Source organism: Nyctereutes procyonoides, unplaced genomic scaffold, assembly GCF_905146905.1.
Source record: "Nyctereutes procyonoides isolate TBG_1078 unplaced genomic scaffold, NYPRO_anot_genome, whole genome shotgun sequence".
In the NCBI taxonomy this organism is placed as follows: domain Eukaryota; kingdom Metazoa; phylum Chordata; class Mammalia; order Carnivora; family Canidae; genus Nyctereutes; species Nyctereutes procyonoides.
The window spans coordinates 12449662-12459011 of record NW_026575147.1 but is presented as its reverse complement, the minus strand read 5'-3'; the positions used below and the strand labels follow the sequence as shown (position 1 = coordinate 12459011).

The 9350-nt window shown below is 43.6% G+C and overlaps 1 protein-coding gene across 2 annotated transcripts in view; it reads left to right on the top strand.

Annotated features, from left to right (window-relative positions):
• Nucleotides 1–1375: 1375 nt before the first annotated feature.
• Nucleotides 1376–9350, top strand: part of DENND2C (DENN domain containing 2C) — an 85912-nt gene continuing 77937 nt past the window's right edge. For both annotated transcript variants that reach the window (XM_055312261.1, XM_055312259.1), the window contains exon 1: nt 1376–1459. The gene's annotated coding sequence lies outside the window, so the exon portion shown is untranslated. The remainder of the gene's footprint in view (nt 1460–9350) is intronic.

Genomic DNA, 9350 nt, shown 5'->3' with positions numbered 1-9350 from the left:
AAAAGGCATTCTCAGACTTAAAAGGCATTAACTACTGTCAGTTATAACTCCATCTTACCCATGAGGGGGCAGTAGAATACATACATCTTAATTCTTTTATTACAGCCGTAGAACCTAGGCCAGATTTGATTTTGTATTTGGGTACTTGGAATTCAATTGGCCTCATTTTGCCAAATAATTTTCCTGAATGCAAAGTTTGAACTCTGAAATCAATTTGAATTTTGAAATAAGTCTTAAAATCACACCATTCTAGTTTAAAAGTCCATCTTGAACAACTGTTTGGGAAGTTTTCTAAATATAGAAAGATTTGGGGAGGCTGAGGGGGGTAGTCCATGAAGATCATTGTTCAGAATTTACTACAAACAATATTGACATTCATTTCCTCCTCAAGACGCGATTTTTAAAACGTCTTGTCAATACTTTTTTTTTTTTCCTCCCATCATAGAAGGCAATTCCTGTTTCATTGTCCACAGCTCATAGTTTCACAATGGTGTGGGGCATGCAGCTTTTGCTGCTTTGGCTAAGTTGGCTTGTGACAGTCATCTGTGATGTGTAACTAAACACCTCTCTTCCTGGCAGGCAGTCTTCTATTTTGGTACCTCTCTGTGAACAGATGTAGGAAGATTTTGGTCATCAGACCCTAGAGACTCTGGTGGGGTGCGGTGGGGTGGGGTGGGGTGAGGTGGAATGGGGCGGGACGAGGTGGGGTGGGGTGGTTACCGAGTGCCTGGGAAACAGGCTCAACGCATCCGGACTCGCAGCCTTAGTGAAACTGGGCTGCCGCTCGCGGTGGGCACCGCGCCATGCGCATACCTGAGCAAGAGCGTGTTGGAGGCGTAGTGCCTAGGCGTGTGTATCACGACAGGGCGTGGGGGCCGACCTCAGGCACTGGGAGTATCAAAGGCACCTGCTGGGATGGGGCTTCAAACCTCAGGCGTTCGGAGCGTTATTTGCATCTACTTTCCAAGTTGGCACCGGACTGCAACTGCAGTGGCAAGAGATAGTTTTACGGTTTCCTTGAACGAGGTGCCATTTGGACTCCTCGATCAACTAGGTGGCCGTGGGGAGTCAGCTTTCATGTAAAGTTCCGGTCCACCGCCGTGGGGCTAGTGGGACCGCAGGCACGGCGACTCAATGGGGCTTTGGCTCGAGGCCTCGGCGGCGGCCGGGCGCGGGGCGTCCGAGGGCCGGGGCACCGTGCTGGTTCCGCGGCGGGCCCGCTCGGGGGAGGTCCCCCGCTCGACCGTGCCCGGGCGGTGCCGGGGGCGGGCCGAGGCGTGAGGGGTGCAGAGGGGAGCCAATAAGAGCCGGGGTTGGCCGGGCGGGGGCGGGGCCTTCGCGGGGCCTGCGGGGGCGGGACGGAGCCGACCCCGAGTGCGAGCGCGGGGACCTGGCGCCTCCGCCGAGGGACGAGAGCTGCGCAGCGCGGCCGCGGGGGCGGCGTGGACGCCGAGGGCAGGTAGGCGCGGGGCGGCGCGGGGCGGCGCGGGGCGGCGCGGGGCGGCGCGGGGCGGCGCGGGGCGGCGCGGGGCGGGCTCTGCTGCGGCCGGGGGCCTCGCTCCCTCGCGGCCGTGGGTGTCGCTCGCTGGGCGTCGGGCGCCGGGCGCCGGGCGCCGGGCGCGCGGAGGTGTCGGCGCCGGGGTCTGGGCTCCGCTGGCCCCGAGGGACCGCGACGACGGGCCCCGGGAGCCCTGCGGGTGGGCCGCGGCGGCTGTGGCGGAGCCCGCGGGGCGTCTCGGCGCCGCTCACCTCGGGGGCCGGGAGTGCGCTGCAGGGCGGGGGCGGCCTCCACGAGGAACCGCGGGCTGGGAGCCTGAGCGTCCGCGGGCTGAGGCGGTGGACTTTTGCGCATTTCTTGCTTTTTTGTGAGTTTTGATTCTTCACAGAATCTGACGAGCACAGCATGGAAAGTCGGTAGGATCTTGATTTTAGAATCGGACCATGGAAACTCCAAGAACTTTTGAGTAACTCGGATCGCAGATGATGATTAGATGAGTCAGGGGCTGGAGTGGCGGCCAGGACCCGCAGAACAGATGCGATACCTCGGTCAAGTCGGCTTTTCTGGGCCTCTTTTCCTCAACTGGAAATCTGGGATGCTCACGCCCAGGGGTATTCTGAGGGTCAAAGGAGATAAATGAGAGCAGCCTGTAAATAAATGTTGGGTTTTGTCATTTGTGCACCGGCAGCAGGCTATTCGGTAAAGCAACTGCTAAATGCCAGGCGCACGGTGGGCACTCTGTAAACCTTTGTCCCAAAGCTAGTGTTTCACCTCCGGTGTTTTAGATAAAGCCCAAAATCTCTGTTACTGAGTAAATAAATTGTTTAACGCCCCCCCCCATCACCATTGTTTGGAGTGTGGTCCATTTTTAACTGATCAATGAACTTTTCTAGAATGGCACATATTATCCACGCACTGTTACTGAATTATTTATCGTGAAGTTCGGTACCAATCAAATAATCTTTTTTTTTTTTTAAGATTTTTTATTTATTTATTCATGAGACACACACACACACACACAGAGACGAGACAGAGACACAGAGGGAGAAGCAGGCTCCATGCAGGGAACCCGACCTGGGACTCAATCCCGGGTCTCCAGGATCAGGCCCTGGGCTGAAGGCGGTGCTAAACCGCTGAGCCACCCAGGAATCCCCTCAAATAATCTTTTTTGCTTTAAGTAATTATACTTTGTTACCCATTAAAGTAAGCTGGGAGTATTGCTTCAAATCAAGACTTTCATAAGATTTTAGTCCTTCAAAACAAAATTAATGTGTAGCTCTTTTTTTTTTTCTGGTACAATCTTTATTATACACATTTGCTTTCTTTTCCTTGGGTATGTGAAGGAGTGAGGGGTTTTAGGGAGAAAGTGGAAATAAAAAAGGGAATAGCAGTTTGTAACCAGCAGACATTTACTGGGGATACTTTGTAGGTGTGTTCTGAAGTAGTTTCCCAGGCAGAAACCAGGAAATGTAGTAATTGTGTCTGGTGGCCTTTCGTTAGCGTTTTTATGTTGACGGTGGCAATAGATTTCTTAAGATGCAGATCTAAAGGAAGAGCGTTAGTGTTTTTGATGTGACAATAATAGAATTTTCTAAACCTGGGAATTGTATTTTAAATGATCTATAACGTGTCTTCTAGACAAGAATTTTAGACCATTGGATACCATTGGTTAAGAGCAAATGAGATGGTGTAGAGGGAAAGTTCCTAGTGAATATAATTTTTGTGTTGTCTTAAAAGCTTTACATTTCAGCAGTTCAGTGGAAGATGAGTGTTTTGAAACTACTTAAAACATCATTTTAAATATGTACTCCATATATAAATTTTGCTGTGATTTAAATTTGCCGTTGCCGCTCTTGGAGGTCTGAAGCCTTTATGGTCACGTTGTTTATTGAGCATCTGTTATATTCGAAGGCATAGTTTTAGTGCTTCCCTAGTATTCCTGTATGAGCAGAATACAATTCCTTCCTTCTAGGACATTAACACTACCAAGTGGGCTTAAATAAGTAGCAAGAAAACTGTTTTTAAAACTGATGATAACACCAGTCAGTATTTATTGGGACCTACTCTGAGCCAGGCAGTATTCTAAATTCTCTACATGGATTAGTTTATTTAATCCTTACAACAGCACCATAAGAGGTGTCATTATTTTGGTGTCCTCATTGAGAGACATGAGGTTGAGTAACACCCCTATCAAACAGCCTAGGCAGCAGAGCTAGTATTCAGACCAGTTAGACTCCAGAAGTCCTAATCCAAACTTTTGCATTATACTGAATTTCAAGTTCTGTGAGTGAAATACTAGTAAAATCCAATGTGTATTTAAAAGAGAGTTCTAGAAATAACTTCTTCACAAAGGAGAGAAAGAGACATAGAAAGAAACTGGTGTTGGGGATCCCTGGGTGGCTCAGCAGTTTAGCGCCTGCCTTTGGCCCAGGGCATGATCCTGGAGTCCCAGGATCAAGTCCCAGGATCGAGTCCCAGGTCAGGCTCCCTGCATGGAGCCTGCTTTTTCCCTCTGCCTGCATCTCTGCCTCTCTTTCTCTCTGTCTCTCATGAATAAATAAATAGAATCTTAAAAAGAAAAAAAGAAAGAAACTGGTGTTACAAGATGTGGATGGAGGTTTGTCCAAGCTACAATTTAATTATACTTTGTATAGAAGACTATTTCCCCCCCACACCCTCACCACCCATGAATGACTTGGGATTCTTTCTGTTTCTAAACTTGCAATCACAGGGCTCCTGGGTGGCTCGATGGTTAAGTGTCTGCCCTTTGGCTCAGGTCATGATCCCAGGGTCCTGGGATCGAGTCCCCTATCAGGTTCCCTGCTTTGTGGGGAACCTGTTTCTCCTTTTCCTCTTCTTGTGCTCTATCTCTGTGTCTCTCTCTCAAATAAAATCTTAAAAAAAAAAAAAAAAAAAAACCTCAGTCACTCATACTACAATTATGTCATTATCTTAACAATAGAAGAAGTGATTATTTTTCAACAAAAAGTTTAAAATGTCTGTTCTCAGACCATAGGTTACATGTTAGATTCAAGAAAAGATGCTTCCCTGCCTTCAAGAAGCTTATAACCAGACATATAAATGAGTCCCTGCAATTTCAGTGTGCTGAATTATAGAGAGAGAGAATTTAGTGGGAAAAATGATGAGGGAAAATAATTCTATATATGGTAAGGAGGAAGATTAGAGAGAAGATACCATAATTGAATTTGGCTTTGAAGGGTGAATAAGAGTTAACTGAGTCAGGGAAGGGAGCAGAAGATATGGATGATGTGAAAGTATATGGCATTTGTGAGGAATATGTTGTAGTTTATTGACTAAAGGTCAGAGTTTATGGAGGTGAGAAGCTGGGCTAGAGGGGATGGTGCCTGGAAATAAACTAGAAAAAGAAATATGCTGAGCTTGATTGCTAACCGGGTTAGGATCACTGAAATTGCTAGAAATGAGGTAAGCATTGGGGTTTTGATGCCTCTCATTTGGAATAATGAAGATTTGTCCAGTTTGGCAAAATCTCTCACTATAGAATGTGTTAAAGTTGGTTTTAAAACTTTAAAATAGGGGCAGCCCGGGTGGCTCAGCGGTTTAGTGCCGCCTTCAGCCCAGGGCCTGATCCTGGAGACCTGGGATTGAGACCCACGTCAGGCTCCATACAGGGAGCCTCTGCCTGTGTCTCTCCCCCACACCCTCTCTGTCTCTCATGAATAAATAAATAAAATCTTTAAAAAGAGAGAGAGAGAGAGAGAGAAGTCTGCTGGTGCCACAGAGTAAAAAGCTTGTGTTTCATGCTGGGAACTTTGGACTTGATTCTAAAGACAATCGAGAGCCAGTGAAGGATTTGAGGTAATGAAGACAGATAACATGGTGGGGTATGGATGGAGGCTGGACTGGATGGAGACAAGCAAAAGGTAGAGAGATAAGTTAGGAGGCTAATGGTATTGAAATGGTCCAGATAAGAGAGGATAAATAAGGGCCTGGAGCGGAAAAATCCTCATAGAGGTGAAGAGGAGAGGACAGGATGATCAAGATACAGAACTGACTGCTTAAAAAGTGATTGGCTTTGGAGGTGAACAGAAAAGTAAATGACTTCGTTTCTTGGCTTGGGAAACTGGATAGAGGAACTTGTTTTATTTTTTTCTTGTGGGAGGAGGAGCACTGTTTCAGTTTTGAACATGCTGAGTTTGAAGTGCCTCTGGACACTTAAGGTAGAAATGTCAGGGGAGATCAGGAGCCTAGGAGGAGGCTGAGATTAGTGATGCAAATTTCAGACTTAGCCAGTAAGTGGTCATTGAAACCTTAAGAGCAGATGAAATTGCTCAGGGAAAGCATATGGAATTAGAAATGAAGAGGGCCAGGGATAAATGGCTTGCTTTGTATGAGTGAAAAGGATTATTGATTGATTTATTGATGCTAATTTTGTCTTCTAAATTGTGATTATAAATCAATAATATGGGTTTTAATTGAAGGATTAAGCAGCAATTTTTACAACCCAATGAATCCTGTTCTTTTAAAATTTTATTTGGGGGTCATGCCTGGCTGGTTTGGGATTGTGAGTTCGGGCCCCATGTTGGGTATAGAGATTACTTCAAAATAAAATATAAAAGTAAATAAAAAATAAACTACATAAAATAAAATTTTATTTGGGAGTCACTCATTAATTCCAAAAGCATATTGCCTGAAGTATTATCAGAGTTCCTCTTTGTAAAAATAACACAACTTTACAGCATATTCACAGCCACACAGGAAAGTAGATCTTCTAGTTTTATTACAGAATTACTTTTCCTCCTCTGTTCTTTCTTTCTTCCTTTCTTCCTTTCTTTCTTTCTTTTTGACTCACAACCCTGAGACCAAGACCTGAACTAGGATCAGAAATCTGATGCATAACTGACTGAGCCACCCAGGTGCTCCCCTTCCTCTGTGTTTTCTATTTCCATGCCTATATAGCTTATATACCTTTAGTCAAAGCTATGAAAACATGACTATACCTTCACGTGATTGGAAGTCAGAGATAGTGCTTTTTTTTTTTCAGAATAGATCTTCACTTCCCATAAATATATATATATATTTTTAAGATTTAATTTATTTATTCATGAGAGACACAAAAACACAGGCAGAGGGCAGCCCTGGTGGCTTAGCGGTTTAAGCGCCACCTTCAGTCCAGGGCGTGATCCGGCAGACCGGGGATCAAGTCCCACATCGGGCTCCCTGCATGGAGCCTGCTTCTCCCTCTGCCTGTGTCTCTGCCTCTCTCTCTGTGTGTCTCTCATGAATAAATAAATAAAATCTTAAAAAAACAAAAAACAAAAAACACATACAGGCTGAGGAAGAAGCAGGCTTCTTGTAGGGAGCTCCATCTGGGACTTGATCCAGGGACTCGGGGATCACATCCTGAGCTGAAGGCAGACACACTTAACCGCTGAGCCACCCAGGCATCCCAAATATAGATTTTTTATTAAAGATTTTATTTATCCACGAGAGACATAGAAGGAGAGAGAGGAGGCAGAGACACAGGCAGAGGGAGAAGCAGGCTCCTTGCAGGGAACCCGACGTGGGACTCAATCCCGGGTCTCCAGGATCATACCCTGGGCTGAAGGCAGCGCTAAACTGCTGAGCCACCCGGGCTGCCCCCAAATATAGATTATTAATAAATGTTTGTTGGTTGATTCATCTTGATAACCAATCTTATTCAACTTTGGCTCCAAGTGGCTTACCCATCTCCAAAATTCATACTCACTTTCAAAGAATGAAGATTTGCCATGACTGAAGAGACTCAAAAGAATGTGTTACGGCTTTGAAAGCATTTTCAAAAACAGACTCAAAAATATTTTCCTAATTTGTAGTATCATTCAAATAAATGTATGGTCTCTTAAGGCAGGGAATGGCAAACTTTTTCTGTACTTTTTCTGTAAAATATTTCTGTAAATATTTTAGACTCTGTGGGCCATACATCTCTCTAAGTACTCAATTCTGCTGAAAAGAGCCATAGACAATACTTCAATGAATGAGCATGGGCCGTGTTCCAATAAAAATTTATTTACGGACACTGAAATTTGAATTTCACATAATTTTCATGTGTCACAGAATATTATGCTTTTTAATTTTTTTTCAGCCATTTAAAAATCATAAAAACCAGTCTTTTCTCAGAGACCATACAAATACAAGTGGTGGGCCACATTTGGCTGATCCTCTCATAAGGGGTGTTCTTTTCAAGTATTTAGATTTGTAAGTTGAGTTAAAAAATTTTTAAAAAGTTCTTCAACGTTGCACCTCATGCAGGCAACATGAAAATTTTAAATTCATCCCTCCATATGTCACATGGAGTAGGTGGAATGTATTCCCTTTATTGTTTTGGGACCTGGGATACAGAGAAATAGACTAAGTTGTACAATGTCAGGACCAAAAATATGTTTGAAAATATATTTCAGTATTCAGTGCTCCTCATTAAACCAGTAAAATAGTGATCTGTTTGCCTCAATTAAAGTGGGGAATATTGAACACTGCGTGGAATAAAAAACCAAAACTTGAAGGAGTGCCCTGCACTGGGACCCAGAGGGTTAGACAGGATGGAATCTTTTTTGTCTTTTTCCTCTCTGACTTAAATGAGTAATTTTTATCCTAAGGAAAAGAAAACATGAAGTTTTCCTCTTCACTTCTCAGGCATTATAGCAGATTGTAAGATTGGAGGATTAAGTAGTAAATCATGGTGAGATAGGAGAAGGAAATACAAAGGACTTACTTTGTAAGCTAGCTGTATAAACATCTAGCTATCCCAGATGTGTCTCTTGCATTCTCTATTTTTGAGGAAGAAATTCAGTATTTTTTTCCTTATTAGATTCCTGGATAGCAGCCTGAAAATAGACTTTTTGGCATTCAGTTCAGGCAGCATAAAGCCACTTATATTAATTAAAGGTTATCGTTTATGCTCTATTTTTTTAAAAAAGATTTCATTTATTTATTTGAGAGAGAAAGCAAAAGAACACAAGCAGAGGGGAGGGGTAGAGGAGAGAGAGAAACAGACTCCCCTGCAAAGCAGGGAGCCCAACCCTGTGCCCAGGACCCCGAGACCCTGACCTGAGCCAAAGGCAGACATTGAACTGACTGAGCCATCCAGGCACCCCATGCTCTATTTTTTTAAGTTATATTTCGAGGTTTTTATAACAGTGATAAACGTTTTTACAACAGATATAGAGGAAAATTATCAATTTTCCTTTGAAGTTTAAATTCATAGAAATGGCATATGTCTGGATTTTTTGCTTTGTGGATGTTAAAATTTGGAACAGATTGGGTTATGTGTGTATGATTCTTGCAGCTACTTAGATGTGCTTTTTCTTCTCTTTCTTTTTTTCCACCAGAGTGTGAAAAAACAAAAAACTCTGGTTATCTAGGATATGTCTGAATTGGTTACTTAGCAATGTGAAGTATAATTTTATTTTGAAATACTTATCCGTATTCTTTAATACTCTGATTATATAAGGGTCTGTTAAGGCCAATGATAAGATGACCTGCTGAGAGGAAATGCCACAGCCTGCTCTGCAACAGTGTTTATTGAAACTCCATTTTCTCTGGTCCCTACTTCAACTGTAAGGGGTAACATGGAACAAAAGAGGAACATTATGTGAATTAAAGGGATGGTCCATTTGCACATGATCATAATGCAGTGGTTCTCATTGCACAGTTCATTTAGACTAGCATAATTCAAGGTTAAGCAAAATGTAGCAAAATCGTAAAATTAAAAAGATACTAGACTTTTCAGTAAGCCTTTTCAAGTATTTTCAAAGAAAAAAAGTAAAATTTTCTCAATTTTCTTTTCCCAGGACCATTCCTGGGAAAGATTCATTCTTGTTTTATTTAGTTGCCT